Source organism: Cupressus sempervirens, chromosome 9 (genome assembly GCF_028749045.1).
Source record: "Cupressus sempervirens isolate cs-2001-9-10 chromosome 9, ASM2874904v1, whole genome shotgun sequence".
NCBI lineage: Eukaryota > Viridiplantae > Streptophyta > Pinopsida > Cupressales > Cupressaceae > Cupressus > Cupressus sempervirens.
Genome location: NC_143126.1, coordinates 510,639,527 through 510,654,679, shown reverse-complemented (window position 1 = coordinate 510,654,679; position 15,153 = coordinate 510,639,527).

Sequence of the window (15,153 nt, the reverse complement as noted above, 5' to 3'; positions counted from 1 at the left end):
GTTCCTTCATGTTTAACAAACATGATTCACTTCTCAACCTATTTCTTTTCATTGGCCTTGCATCTTTATCTCCAATGATTTGATTTGCAGGGTGGTGTCTTTTGACATATTTCGATAGTTTAGGCTTAGTTCTTGTGGCTGCATTCTATCTATCAGCTCCAATATCATTGTGTGCATATTTGTCATGTGTTTCAGCATCTCTTTCATGTGTGCTAATCTTAGAGTCAAATTGTGCATTTTTCTCATTCTGTAACTTGGCATCTGAATGCAACTTGACATTCATAGGATGTGACTTGGTAGTTGTTGAGACTTGCTATTGGTTTGCTACATGATTTGTAGAATCTTCTTCAATAGGCATTCATTCATAATAGTATACAAATGACTTGTATTCTTCTACTTCTTTTGTAGGTTCAGCTTCATGTGCTTCTGTAAACTCATCAAAATTCACAATTGCACTTTCCACAATTTTGTTAGTGTTAGTATTTAAACACTTGTAAGCTTTACTTCTTGTGGAGTAACTAAAGAATATTCCTTCTTTGCTCTTTGCATCAAAATTTCCACTCCTAATATCTTTAAGAATATAGCATTTTCTTCCAAATACCTTAAAGTATTTTACATTAGGTGGATGACCATACCATAATTCAAAAAGTGTTGAGTGAGTACTTTTCTTGACTTGCACACGATTCAAGGTGTATACAATAGTACTTACAGCTTCTCTCCAATATTTTAGAGCAACATTTTCTCCATCATGAGTGTTTTGGCACAGTCCATTATTGACCTATTTCTTCTTTCAGCAATTCCATTTTGTGGAGGGGTCCTAGGTGCAAATGTCTGTGTCTTGATTACTCTGTTATTGCAAAACATCTCAAACTCATGTAAAGTGAATTCTTCTCCTCTATTTGATCTCAAACATTTTAGACTCTTACCTATTTATTTTTTCACTCTTGCCAAGTACCATTTAAACATTTGAAATGCATCTGATTTTTCTTTTAGAAACATGACTATCATCACTCCAGAGTAATCATCAACAAATAGCATTATATACTTATCTCCTTTGTAGCTTTGCACTTCAATAGGTCCACACAAGTCCGTATAAATAATTTCAAGTATTTCCTTAAAGGTATAGGCTTTACTTTTAAACCTTGACTTTGTCATCTTGCCTAGTTGACATTGTTTGCACATTATGTTTTTTGGTTTTTTCAACTTAGGAAAACCTTTAACTCTTTTCATGTTACTGATACTAATCAGATTATCAAAGTTAACATGACATAATCTCTTGTGCCAAATCCATACATCATCAAATTTTGCAATAAGATAAGTAGCATCTTCTATATCCAAATAGAATAGATTACTCCTAGTTTGATCACATTTTCCAATTAAGTTTCCATTTGTATCATATATCTTGGCTGATTTATTTTCAAACTCAAATTTGCACTCCAAATTATTCAATTGTGACACACTTAACAAGTTATAATTTAATCCTTCAACATAATAAGCATTGTCACATGAAATCTTGTTTGTGAGTTTGATAGACCCTTTTCCTTTTATTAAACATGGTGCATCATTACCAAATCTTACACTATTTCCATCATAATAGGTTAAGGTAATGAACTTACTTTTGTCTCTAGTCATGTGATGTAAGCATCCACTATCAATGATCCACTTTTCATTCTTGTTCACACAAGTCATAAATGCAGTTGCCTGATCCTCATCTGATTCATCCTTCATAGCAACATATACCACTTCATCATCATTTTCATCAAAGTCATGTTCATCAACAATGTAGCATGACTTCTTGCCTTTGTCTTTGTAGTCTCTTCCATCATCTTCTCTTCTGGTTTTGTGCTTGTTCCCTTCTCTGAAGTTCTTCATTTGTGTACATCTTGCTGCAATATGACCAACTTCATTGCAATTAAAACAAATGATAGGTACCTTACCTTTGAATTTACCTTTGCCTCTATGAAATCTTCTTGCCAGTAATGCTTCCAATAGTTCAATGTCTTCCTCATCTTTACTACTGTCATTGGATGCATACTTTATCTTTCTTTTCTTCTTCTTTGGCTTTACCTCCTTAGAATCCTTCAGTAACAACTTTTCTTTGAAAGCTGATTCAATACTCTCTTGTCTATAATTGTCAAAATTAGATAGCTCAAAAGTAGTGAGTCTTCCTATCAGACCTTCAAGGGTTAGATCATTTCCTGGTGTACATCTTAACTCTTGGATTGTAGACACTCTAATAGCATACATAGGAAACAATGTTCTCGAGACTTTACTTAGCACAATATCATCATCTACTTTACCAGTAGCACCTTTTATTGCACTGACAACTTCTTTTATTCTAGAAACATATTAAGCAATATTCTCACCTTCTTCCACTCTCATGTCATCAAAATTACCTTTGAGGCTCTCTGACTTGGCTCTTTGAACATTTTTGTCTCCTCCATAGATGGTTTCTATGGCATACCACATCTACTTTGCATTCTTAAGGCCTTTGATATCATCAAATTCAGCATAGCTTAGGGTGGAGTCAATCTCCAACATCGCCTGATTATGTTCTTTCTTTTTCTTCAAATTTGCAGCAATTAGGGCTCCTGTTGGATCAACATTTTATACAAAAATGCAAGATTATGCATAATCTCCAAGTCCTCCAAGGTGTAGGTTCATCAAACTTTGCCATGCAAAAAAGTTTCACTGTTGAGCGTGGGTACCTCTCTTTTTGACATCTTGATCTTTGTGCTTTTAGTACCTTAAAACTAATCCTCTTAAGCAAATGTGCTCTAATACCAATTTTTGGAATTCTTTTAAAATAAATAAGAGGGGGGGTGAACTAGTTATTCAAGGTCCAAATGTACAAATAAAACTTTTCACAATTCAGTGAACCCATAAAACATTCTTAACCATGCATGCATTCATTGTGTGTTAACCAAAATTGATATGTTACTGTTAAATCAACATGCATAAATGTAAAGCATAAAACACAACATAACCATCAACACATTTGACACAATGATTTAACGTGGAAACCCAATTTGGGAAAAACCACTAGTAACATGCTACTCCTTTTTCACTCTTCTGAAGTGATCCTCTATTAAAGGCCAACCTTGTTAAAGGTTACAACACACAATTTTAAATGTGACCTTATTAAGGGATTTTAATCACCTTGTTAAAAGTGAGCCTTATTAGAGGACTTTAGGTCATTCACTTGGAATGCCACCATGTTAAAGGATTTTCCATTGACTATTAAGTCAACCTTACTCCAAAGGATTTACCCTAGGCTGATACAATTTTTAGAAAGTACTAGTAGAGCTTTGATCTAATACAACTTACAACCTTACTTACAGATTACAAATCACTATTTAGTCCTCAACTCTACTTGGCTTCCAATCTTTGTAGCTCTGACAGCTTATTCACCCTTCCAGCATTCATCCTCTTTTAGCCTTCTTGCTTAGTATGCCATTGCAGACTTACTTCACTTGGGTCACTTGATGAAGCAAACCCCTTTCCTTCTCCTTGTCAGATTTTTGCATCAAAACTCTCTAACCTCTAACTTCTTTGCTTCATGACCAGACATCCCTATATATAGGAAATTAGAACACTTTTTGTGCTCATTATCCATCACCAAAATTAGGGTTTTTGATGGATTAGGTAGGATAGTATTGGAATTTACAAGTGGGAAGATTTACTTCTGAGAGGGTGGGTGAATTAGAAGTAACTAACTTTAACCATTTTAAAAATTCTTTTAGTTGATAACATTCACATGCATCTAATTCATCTAGTGAACATAAAAGTAAAGACATGCATAAAAATAGATAACACAAGATTTGGTAACCCAGAAACCCTCCAAAATGAGAAGGTAAAACTGGGGTGGAGATGACACCCACAAAGTATCGTTGCAAAAATATGTAACTATTCAAGGTTACAAAGTTTGACCACTTCCAATGGTTTGCCTTGTGAAAGGCCTGTCATGTTAAAGACTTTACACCCTGTTAAAAGTAACCTGGTTAAAGGATTTAACTACCCTACTAAAAGTAGGCATGGTTAAAAGACTTTAGTACATTCACTTGGAATGCCACCCTATTAAAGGATTCACAAATGGTTGCTAAGCCAACCTAAGTCCATAGGATTTTCATTCCTAATACAATTGCTAGAGAGTATTAGAAAGTCTTGACCTGATCACTTGCAATCCTCAATTGTTGATTCAAGATCTTTGTTCTACTCTATCTGCTTTGATCCTTGCTTGATCTGATATGTCACTCTTCGAAGTTCTGATACTTTATTCTTGATCAACTAGATTCTGCAATGCTGCTCTGTTCTTCACTAAGTCTTTTCACCCTTCTACACTTTGTTATAATTCACCCATACACTTCTCTCGGGTGCATACACAATGAGGTTTCATCCTCCTTTTAAATATTTTGAAGACTTAGGGTTAGGTATGAATCTACAATCAATATCAAATCTTCATTTCCCACTCAATTCTTGCACTTTTCTTATTGGTTGCATGCCTTATCCATTTTTCTTATTGGTTGCATGTTGATTACATAGGTAATGCAAAAGATTCAATCTTATCTTCAAGATTCTTCGAGATCCATCCTATGTCGGCTTTAAAATGGTTTACATCTGAGTTTGTGAAGATACAAACTCATATGTTGATTCTGTGTTACTTAGTACTTACTAATTTTTGATGCTCGGCACATATAGGAATTTTGTTTCACTGGGCATCTATATTCTACTTGGCACCCATAATGACTTGGCATCACTTATCACTTGGCACTTGAACTTCACTCGGCACCTAAAGATCACTTAGCACTTGAAATTTACTCGGCACCTATTGAATTCTCTAGCTCGGCACACACTATAGCTTGGCTTATGTATTATACTCAACATTAACTTGAGAATTGGTTAAGTGTGCTGACACTCAAATGTCAAAACCAATTTGAGACCAATAGATATAATATATCTACCTCATGTCTTGTCTTTTCTAGAAACTTCTCCTATAATCCATTTGAATTCACATCCAAAATAGTTTACATAAGATTCTATGCTTCGAGCTCATCAATCTTATCTTCCTCTTGATTCATAATTTCCAAAGAAACAAACTTGTTGGCTTTGTAATTGGTGAATCTTCAATCTTTTCATAATGTAGCAACTCAACATTATCAATTTACTAATGCTCGTCACATACTATGTTACTCGGCATCTATTGTAAAATCACTCGGCATCAACTAGATTTTACTAGTGCTCAACATCAACTGAAAATCACTCGGCATCAACTAGATTTTACTGGTGCTCAGCATCAACTAAAAATCACTTAACACCAACTAACTTGTTTGGCCTCTACTAACTTACTTGGCATCGACTAGAAATTGTTTTCGCTCAGCTACAACTGACTTTTTGCTCGGCTTGCACTAACTTTTCTCAGCACCTTCTATGAACTTGGTCAAGCTTAGCAAATGAACTTTATTAAACTTTAGTCTTCTAAAACTTTTAAGTGTAGCCAATCATTTTGTAACCTCAAGTAGATCATCAATACATTATGTTATCATTGTCTTAACTAATTCTTAAACTTCAATACGTAATCATAACTCAACCTTTCCTCTAGGTACTTTTGTTACATCTAGTTGATCAAATCCTCCTCATCAATCAACTAAGTGATAGTGCTTGAAACACATAAATGAGAAATTGTCTTACCAACATGTAGCAGGTTTGACATCAGTGACAAAAAAATGATTGAAACACATAGTCTTCTTCAACAATCTATCTACACAAACGATTTACTCAATCATATATCAACACAGTTTTGATCTATATTGGCATCTAAAGGATCTAGGATTTATTTTTATGGTAATTGATTCACCCCTCCCCTCTTAGTTACTCCTCTTATACATCCAAAAAATGTATTATGTCACTTTGAGACTGAAAGATAGCCAACCCTCCACCTAGCATGGCCTACAAGTTCATCTCTAAACAACAATAGGATTTGATTTGAGTATGTTCAATTGCTTCTTCCAGTACTCATGTTATGTATAGAATTATTAAAATTTGGTATTACAAGATCATCAAAAGAGTACACTTTTGAACTTTGGGCTTTTGTGTTGATCTTGTCTTGAGAAAATTATTGCATATCTATGACTGGGATTTTTCCAAACTCCAACATGTTTCAATTTTGTCCACTACAACAGCCATTACTGCAAAAGAAATAAAAAAATTGAGGGATAAGGCTTGGAGAAATAAAAGGCACAAAATATGCATGTAGTCATTTTTCTTTTAAACAAAATCATATCCAAAAACTGGATTAACTTCATAAGAAAAATTTTGAAGCTTAATGTAATAGCTAAAATTATGATAGGATACTCTTGCTAAGCATGGAAATGATAAATTATATGCACAAACCTAAATGGAATGATCTTTAAAAGAAACACTACTAAAATTCATTAGAGAAATAAAAACTAGAATGATTACAACAAGAAACACTTTCACAGCTTTACAATTTTGCTCACGTAAGTTAAATGGGAAATAATTATCCACTATCACTATTCTATTTCCTACAAATTACAATCTCACTCCCTATCATTTCTCTTTTGCACAAAAAAAAACTTGTAAATGAAATAGAAACCCGAAATATTACTATAGAAACATAATACTATAATAAACCAACATAAACTAATACAAACAAAAAATTATGATTCCAAATGCTTCTGATGTTTGTCCTTTAGAAAATTAGCATTGGTTTTTTTCTTATCATTTCTATTCTACCCCTCCCCTAAGCCAAATCAAGAGTTTATAACAAGGTTTTGACCTATGAAAAAGACTTAGTATGTGATAAGGAACTTAAATGAAAAAGTGACATGGATTCTACTAGTGTAATTTCTTTTGGTAAAGGTTCAATGTTTTTTCATCCCTAGAGAACAAGTTATCTATAGAAGGTTAGGTATCTCTAGTACTGGCTGGAAATAATGACTTTTCTCAAGGCCATTTCGAATAGCCTATGATGCCACTATGGCTAGGCTAGGCTCGATAACACATGTATAGTTTTTGATCTTATGGTGAGTGGAATATGTAACTATGAAAATAACATTTAACTTCCTTATCATATATATAACCTATTAACTCTTTTTCATAGGTCAAACCACCAATGAAAAGTTCAAGTTTCAACATAAATCAAAAATCAAAAAAGACCCTTCAGGGAAGCATGACACACCAGTTAATGCCAACAACATGATCCACTTTAAATTTTGTCAACTTCTTAAGATTGTTAATAAGCCACATTACTCAGATTGTTGGGATTTTAAGTGCTTTTAACCTACATAAAGTCATTTTGTTTGTAAATTACATTGCAAATATGTTGTGAGTTTTTAGCATTGTTGTATGACATTTGTTGACTAACATTTGATGTTGAGGCAATAAGTGTGGTGCATAATACTTGATTTAATGCTTAATAACAATTGCAAGATTAAGTGAATCAAAAGTGTGATTATAAATGCTACAAACATTAAGAAAATCACATGCACCTTTATTGTGGTACTTAACAAATGAGCTCACTTATGGTATGGAGCTATGTCATCAAGGTCGACTCAATTTGACACAAACTTTATCACGTTGCCAAGTATTACAAGGGCACTAACTTCTCTCAAATTTATGTTTTGACATGATCAACATAGTTGGATTTTTCATATTCCAAAAAGGATGAAGGGAAGTTCATCAAATAGTGTTTGATGTGGTAAGAAATAAACTTAACTTTTAGAAAAACTTTTTATTCATTATAATTTTTGTTCATTGTTCCTAATTTTTATTTTTTTGTTAATGTAAATTATTTATTTTTAAGCTTTTAGATGGCAATCCTTCGGTCAATGATCTGCATTTGGTTGATGTGGATAAATTTGTAATGGGGATTAAACAATCTAGTACTATATAGATTGTAGATGAATGAACCAAGTCTAACAGTCAATAAATGATGGGATACTACTTAAATCCCAATATTTCTTCTCAATTTCCCTTAAGCCTAATAGTGAAGTTGTAGTGCCTGCCCCTAATTTGCATTTCGTTATTATTGCCGAACTCTTTTAGGCCAATTTTATGCTTGATGATTAGTAGCATTATCTTCAGATTATTAGATATTGTTTCATATTAAGTTGATTTTATGATGAGATTACTTGGTACTCTATACTTCATGTATGTATGATGATTTTTATAGTGATTTCAGTTATGTGATGATTATTAGTTAGGTGGATTATAATATGTATTTTCTTATGGATACTTACCCCATACTACATGTGTATGGTGTGCATGTATATTTTCTTTATGTATGACATTTTTGATGTGGTTAAGGAAGGGAGTCATAGTCACCTACTAGTTGAGATGTACACAATGCACCACTTCCTGCCATTGTCTATTTAGCTTAGTATATGTGTGTGTGTATATGCATGGATTTTATGCAAATTGTAGGTAACAAGTATCAACTTCCCTGAATTGCCAAGATGAGCATACCTTATTGCATTATCTCAATGGTAAGAGAGGGAAGATAAATTCTTAAGTCCAAATCCTAACCTTTAAACCCATTTTTCCTAGAAAATTAGGACTAGTATTTGAGTTGACTACCTTTTGAATGCATCATATGACATAAATTCATCATTATAACCATTTAGTTTGATCTTGTATATGATTTTCTATGATGGGTTTTTTGTATTTCATCCTATAAGTCTTTGGTGATTTTTCTATTAATTAAGTCTAATTTAAAGATTAAATTAATTATTTAATTTAATGGAAAATTATTATGATATTTTTAATATTTAATTATATTTAATTAATTAGGAAATTAATTAAATAAAAAATTAAATTTAAAGATAAAATTATAAGTTTAATTTTAGAGCATAATAATATTAATTTAATTTAATAATAATATATTTAGGAGATCTTTTTAAATAAATGCTAAATATTATTATTACTTAAGTTAATAAATATTTTATCAATTAATGCTTTGAATTTAAATTAAAGAATGAAAAATATATTAATTTATTAAAGATATTTTAATTGCATAAAGTATGCATGAGATTAAAATATAAATTAATTAAAAAGATAAAGCAAGTAAATTTAATAAAGATATTTTAACTACATAAAGCATGCATGAAAACATAAAAGAAAAGTTAATAAAGAGTTAAAGAGTGGTGAGCAAGGAGTCCTCTCAGGTGATCACACAATTAGTGCCTCAAATTTAGGAGAGAATTCCTTAGCAGCATTAGAGAGTTTATTTTTCAAGGAACTGAAGTTTTGGGAAGGACGACGAATTTTTGGAGAAGGAATTTTGAATGGAGAAGGTTTTAAGAGAAGAAATTTCCCTCACAAATCTTTTTGGTGTGTGCGATTTTAGCATTAGAATCTAGGTAGATTCTTGTGTTTTGATTTGCATAGTTAATTACATTATTTTCTCTTTCCTATCTTCTTTGTGACTATGAAATATTTATCTGAAATTCCTTGTGATGAGTATTTCAATATTGTGAATTTCTAGTATGCATGTTGATTCTTTAGTATACGTAGGGATTAAAATACTGTAAAATCCTCATTTAGTAATTTTACAAATTGAAAATTAAACTGGGAAGGTTATTGGAATGAAATGGAATTTTTAAATTAAAAATTTGATTGGTTCGTTGTAATTTTTCTATCAGAGTACTGATAAGAATTCTATATATATATATATATATATATAACAAGTTAGAGGGGATTTAAATTCATTTATTTAAAAACAAATTTTATATGTATATATATATATATTTATTTATTTATTTTATTTTTTATTTTTTATTTTTTATTTTAATTTAAAAAAATTAATGAAGGGAGGCGGGTTTTTTCCCCACTCCCCCCCACTTACCTGTCGGTAGTTTAAACTTGCTGCTGACCACATGGTACTGCAACAATGGTAGTACAAAGTACTATCCGGCTGTAGGCCCCTGCGACAACTACAGGGTGGCCACATGCCATTTAAAGGCTAGTGCGCCTTTTAAAAATAACACGATATGTTTATTTGTTAATTTTTTTTTTTTTTAATAATTAATTTAATTAATAATTTAATTTATTAATTATTAATAAATTTTTAAGTATATTTAAATTTAGCTAATTTTAATCAATGAATTTATTAATAAATTTGTTAATTATTAATAATTAATAAGATATTAGTTTAGTTAAGTATTTTTAATTTAATTAAAATTAGTTTAATTAATCTTAATTAATGATGAATATTGTTTAAAGAATATATAGAATTATTTTATTATTAATAATAAAATTGATTTTAATAAAGTGGTAATTTTTTTATTTAAACATCAATGATTATTATTTTAATAATTTAATAAATGATTAACCTTAGATTATTTTGAGAAAATTTACTTAAAATCAAATAGGGGTAACTGTGCATTTATTCGAATATAAGAAAGGGTTAATTTGTAAGGGTAATTTGTGAATTTTATCAACTTGAAACATATATTAAAATGGAAACTAAAAACCTTACTGATTAACTCAAAACTAAGTACTTTCAAAATTAAACCAAACTACAAACTACACTATTTTGTAAGTTGTCTATGCTTTGAGTTTGGGTTGACTAGAGTGTTGACTAGTTCTAGGACGTCTACCGAAGGCTTGGGAGTCCTGTGATTATCATGTTATGATGATTTGAACTTGATCTTTTAAACCCAACCATTGTAATTTGTTGGTATGCTCTATGATGAGTTGTATTTATTCTTCATTATTGCTTTCAGTGTCCTTGTGGGATAACAACATGGATGTTATGACTTAACCTTTTTGAGTCTTTGATCAGTATTTGGGATGCTCTCAAGTTGGTCATAGAGAACTAATGTGTTATTGTGACTATCTTTCGATGCTTTCCAGTCACTTTTATAGGACTGAGGCGATATACTATGATTTTTTGATTTGTACTTTTATAAGCCTGGGGTAGGTAATCTTTATGTTAACTTGAGAAATGGCTTGCAATGGAGGCTGAGGCCCAAAGTGGTTGCCAGGGTAACCCATTGTAAGTAGTTTAATAAGTGATAACATTTCATTAAATGGGTTTTAAATGAATTAATAAGATATTGGTACCACAAAAAGTCACTAAGGGGCCAAAGAATTAAAAGACTAGTTGGGTAACCTTAGAGTTGACTCATTAGTATGCCTTGTCTATACAAAAGGATACTAGTGTTGCATAGAGTCACTAGGGGGCTAGAGGATTAAAAGACTAGCTGGGTAACCCTAGAGTTGGTTTGTGTGATGACACTTTCCCACTTGTAGTATAGATTTCCTACATGTCTATGTTTGCCTCTAGGTCTAGATGTTGATTTATCTTGGAACCTTTGAGTTACATTACTTTTAGGGTTTCCTAGACTTAGATATTACTTTTTGTATTTTTGGATTGATATCTTGTTTGGGACTTGAGACTATCTCCTTAGTGCAATGGGAGTGGGTTGTTTTGGGTTACCACAAGGTCAGGTGGTAGTGCTTTTTACACTTACCATTGAGATCCGTCTATTAATACCATGGTTGGAGTTTCCTTATCTGCATTTCCTTTTATTTTATTCTTGCATATTATGATGGATGGTTTCACTTATTATATTATACTTTGTTTCATGGATCCGAAAGGGACAATGTAGTCTATTTTTATAAATGTATATTCTTTCAGCCTTTCATACCCTATGACATGTACAATGGATGATTGTGCATTCCAAATTTTATTGCCAAGTGGCATTCAGAACATATATATATATATATAATTTAAATTGACTTGGACTTATAAGTATTCTTTCATGTGGATATGGTATTTGTTAAACATAGTATTAATTAAAATTTAAATGTGACTCAATGTCTTGGGATCCTTTAGGAATGTAATCTATGATGTTTACTTAATTATGATTCTATTTTATTTCTTCCACTACTTTATGTTTGATTTGTATGTTATTCTTTCTTTAAAAAAAAATGTTTGGCAAACTTAGTAAAACTTTAGGTTAATTCTTTTGGATCTCTTGGTGGGGCGTTACATTTGGTATTAGAGACTAAGTTCTACATTGGGAGCTTTGGGCATATTGGAATGCCACTAGTTGTTAACTGGTTGAACTAAAATGAAACTTAAACTGTTATGTACCTCTATTACAAATTGAAACTTAAACTAGTTGAATTGAAATAGAACATGAACTTTTAGTAGTATATTCTCAAACTTCAAAATTTAGACTTCAAAATTGAATAATATACTTAAACCTAAAAATAGGTAAAACTAAAAATTGAACTTATACTATTTTCAAAACATGTGTCTTTTATATATGCTTTATAGTGGTATGTTTTATGGTTATTATAGCATCTTGTATCTTGGATATTATTGTCGGATGGTATCTAGGACGAGATCTTTATTTAGAGGGCATGGCCTAGGCTATGGAAGACATCATGGACGAGGTAGAAACATCATTGTACATGATTTTGTCCAAGAAGGCCTTAATCAAGAAGAGGGTAGTGAAGAGCATATTAGTGAGCATCAAGAAGTACACCATAGAGAGCAGCAAGTTGACTCTGAGGAGGTTGATCTGAGGCAAATGATGAAAACCATCATTTATTGCCTACCCCCTATTCATGGTCAGGATGGAGCACATTAGGTAGGACATGGGCATAGACCTAGGTCTAGGAGCCCATAGAGGGATCAATAGAGATCCATTGTAACTACTCAGATGAAGTAACTTCAGAGGTCCAAGGTCAAGCCCTATAATGGGATGGGTTTAGGTTGTATACCTAAGCAGTGGCTTATTTCTCTTGACAAGGTATTTGTTATTCAAGACTTTGATAATAATTTCAAAGCTAGGTTTGTTATTGCCAACCTTGAACTCTTTGGAGCCACTTGGTGGGCTATCAAAGAGAAGAAGTTGGGCATTAACATGAACAATGTCACATGGGATTTATTCCTAGAAAACTTTCATGAGAGATTCCTACCAGAGGAATGGAACCAACATAGGGCAGATGAATTCCACAACCTAAGATAGTTCACTATGACCGTATGGGCACAAATTATATGAGCTCATGCCCTATTTAGGAATTAGTGATAACCCAACACAGTTCGCACAAGATTTCATCAGAGGCTTGAACAACTATCTAGTTGGGGGTGTTAAAGTTTTTAAACCTAAAACCCTCAAAGATGTAGTACATTGAGCTATTCTTGTAGAGTAGAGTGTTAACCTAGGACATGGAGGTTTTGTGGGAGCACCTATAGTATTAGGATCCAAGAGTAATCAAGGTGCAAGTGGTAGTAGGAAACCTTCTTCTGGAGGTAATCAACAGCAGGGAGGAACTCATCCTCCAACACAGAGTGGTGGCGGTGGTCCCAACACTAGGAGCTATCGTAACGCTCAGCACAACACACAAAATTTGTACACTCAGCCTGTGCAGAGCAACCAGTCTTATGCTAGTGGGGGTAGCATTCAGAAGTCTAGTGCACCTAGAGTGCAAAGGAGTTTCGAAAGAGAGTATTTCTCATGTGGACAATGTGGACATAATTCATCTTATTACCCTCAATGGGAATAACAATTCTCAGACCATAGACCTTCAACTTCAGAACCTATGATTGGAGACATGGGTAGGTCCCAAAGAGTGTTCTCAATGGAGTCATATCCTCCTATAGGGGGAAATGGTCCAATGGGACCCACATGGTGAGTTCTTTAGTTTTACCTTTCTTGTAGTCTTCTAGGAGTAAGCCTAAGTCTAGGGGGGGTGGATGTAGTGTCTGCCCCTAGTTTGTATTTTGTTATTATTGCCGAACTCTTTTAGGCAAGTTTTATGCTTGATGATTAGTAGCATTATCTTCAAATTTTTAGATATTGTTTCATATTATATTAATTTTATGATGAGATTACTTGGTACTCTATACTTCAAGTATGCATGATGATTGTTATAATGATTTTAGTTATGTGATGATAATTACTCAGATGGATTATCATATGTGTTTTCTTATGGATACTTACACCATATTGCATGTGTATGGTGTGTGTGTGTATATTTTCTTCATGTATGGCATTTCTGATGTGGTTAAGGAAGGGAGTCATAGTCACCTGCTAGTCGGGATCTACACAATGCACCACTTTCATCCATGGTCTATTTAGCTTAGTATATAGGTGTTTGTACATGCATGGATTTTATGAAAATTGTAGGTACCAGGTATTGACTTCCCTGAATTTCCAAGATGAGCATACCCTACCGCATTATCTCAATGGTAAGAGAGGGAAGATAAATTCTTAAGTCCAAATCCTAACCTTTAAATCCATTTGTCACCTTTTGAATGTATCGTATGATGTAAGTTCATGATTATAACCCTTTAGTTTGATCTTGTATATGATTTTCTATGATGGGTTTTCATATTTCATCCTATAGATCTTTGGTGGTTTTTCTATTAATTAATTCTAATTAAAAGATTAAATTAATGATTTAATTTAATGGAAAATTATTACAATATTTTTAATATTTAATTGTATTTAATTAATTGGAAAATTAATTAAATAAAAAGAATTAAATTTAAAGATAAAATTATAAGTTTAATTTTAGAGCTTAATAATATTTATTTAATTTAATAATAATATATTTAGGAGATCATTTTTAAATAGATGCTAAATATTATTATTACTTAAGTTAATAAATTTTTTATCAATTAACGCTTTGAAAATAAATTAAAGAATGAAAAATATATTAATTTATTAAAGATGTTTTAATTGCATAAAGTAAGCACGAGATTAAAATAGAATAAATTAATTAAAAAGATAAAGCAAGTAAATTTAATAAAGATATTTTAACTACATAAAGTGTGCATGGAAACATAAAAAAAAAAGTTAATAAAAAGTTAAAGAGTGGTGAGCAAGGAGTCCTCTCGGGTGATCACACAATTAGTGCCCTGAATTTAGGAGAGAACCCCTTATCAACATTAGAGGGTTCATTTTTCAAAGAATTGAAGTTTTGGGAAGGACGACGAATTTTTGGAGAAGGAATTTTGAACAAAGAAGGTTTTAAGAGAAGAAATTTTTTTCACAAATCTTTTTGGTGTGTGTGATTTTAGCATCAGAATCCAGGTAGATTTTTGTGTTTTGATTTGCATAGTTAATTACGTTATTTCCTCTTTCATGTCTTCTTCGTGACTATGAAATGTTTATC